General features: G+C 65.6%; 1 protein-coding gene across 1 annotated transcript in view; it reads left to right on the forward strand.

Annotated features, from left to right (window-relative positions):
- Positions 1 to 893: 893 nt before the first annotated feature.
- The window catches only part of WFS1 (wolframin ER transmembrane glycoprotein), a 24,934-nt gene continuing 24,096 nt past the window's right edge, over positions 894 to 1,731 (forward strand). The window contains exon 1 of the mRNA XM_011378548.2: positions 894 to 1,062. The gene's annotated coding sequence lies outside the window, so the exon portion shown is untranslated. The remainder of the gene's footprint in view (positions 1,063 to 1,731) is intronic.

Raw genomic sequence — 1,731 nt, forward strand, 5'->3', positions numbered from 1 at the left:
TACTCAGCCTCAATTTCTGCAGTGATAACCCAGGACAGGTAACTCAGGTTGGCTGTGAGGACCACACACAGAGCAGACACGGCCCAGGGGGCCCCCTGGGTGACCCGCCAGGGCCCCACATTCTCACGGACTGACCTTTGCCCTCATCTCCAAACCACACCTCCCAGACGCAGGGCAGGACCGAAGCAGGTTTCAGAACTGCCTGAGCCTCACGTCACTTCCTGGGCTAATATATTTTTTTAAACGCATCCCACAATTACCTCGTGCAAAGCGTGCTATGTGCCTTTGATTTCGTGCATTTAGAGCAGCACTTGGCTACAGGTACACATGTAAATCAGCCACATGTTTCTATTCCTGTCGTTCTGTCAGGGGAGCCTGCTCTCAGTAGCCAGGCTGAATTAAGGCGTCTGGCGCATAGTAGGCGCTCAACCCATTAATACTGCAATAGCAAGTATAACAAATCTGAAGTTGGGGGCCGGAATGGTGGGTGAAGGGTGGCCCGAGTTTTCTCCAAGGGTCCAACCACCTGTTACAGAGAAAGAAGAAGGGTCTCGCCGAGAAACAGGACGCCTTGCAGGCTGGGTCACGGCGTGCGGGGCAGGGGGGATAGTGGGGGCCGTGGTGGGAGGGGCCACGGCGGGCGGGGCGGGGCCGGGGCCCGAGTCCGCTCGGAAACTTTCGCTGTTGGACACGCCCCCCCGCGCCCTCTGGCCTGGCTGCGCGGGGGACCAGTGAGGACAGCCATGCGAGGCGCGCCGTGATTGGCGAAGGTGAGCAGTGATTGGCAGGCACGCCGGCCGCTCACGGAGCCGAGCCGGCACCGCGTCCGCGGGGCCGCGTCCGGAGTGGAGCGCTGTGCGTAGCCCCGCCCCCGCTCCGCCCCCGCCCCGCCCCTGCGCGCGGTGGGCCGCACTTGCCGGCTCCCCGGCTACCAGCAAGCGCCTCCCGCTCGTCCCGCCGCTTCCGTTCGCCCGGAAGAGTCCGGCTCCTCCCGAGCAACTTCGCGGCGATCCCCGAGGCCCGTGGGCATCGCGGCGCCGCGTGCGGCCCACTCGCGGGCGGGTGAGGTATTATGCGACAGGGATGGCGGTGCTGGGAGCTGGAAAGAGTCCAAGGAGCGCCGTGGGGGGGGATGGGAGGGCGCCTCCTGCATCGGGCCTCAGTTTCTCCATATGAGCGGATGGGCAGCTGGTCTCAACGTCCGCCTCCCCCCACCCCGCAAGTTCCCCAGAAGTTGGAGGCCTGGTGTCCCTCCTACTCCGCGACGCCGTGGGGACCCATGCCCGGGTGAGGTGGTCCTCGGGGGTGCGCGCCCCATTGGCCCCAGCTCCCCGGGAATCGTGGGGCACCGTGCGCTCCAAGCACTGTCACTCCCATGAACTTCGCCGCGAAACCGCTTTGTGGGGGGAGGGGAACAGACCCAAAAGGCAGGAGGCCCGCGGCAGGGGGCGACTCCTCCCCGCAGCAACTGTCTCGAGTCGCCCCGTCATGGTCCTCCCCCCGCAGCTGTCCGCGGGACTCAGGGCCGCCGGAAGGCGCCTGGGTCCCCAAGTCGGAGCTCGGGGCTGATGGGGGTTCAGCTCCTCTGTGGGGACCGAGACCGCCTAAGTGGCAGCCTCTGGGTCAGGCTATAACACTCCCAGCCCACTTAGTTACTGTCTGGGAGTTACTTTCCCCTGGGGCGCCTCCTGTGGGCAGGAGGGGGCCGTCTGTGGCAGCCCCTAGGCCCTC

Source organism: Pteropus vampyrus, unplaced genomic scaffold, assembly GCF_000151845.1.
Source record: "Pteropus vampyrus isolate Shadow unplaced genomic scaffold, Pvam_2.0 Scaffold346, whole genome shotgun sequence".
Classification (NCBI taxonomy): domain Eukaryota; kingdom Metazoa; phylum Chordata; class Mammalia; order Chiroptera; family Pteropodidae; genus Pteropus; species Pteropus vampyrus.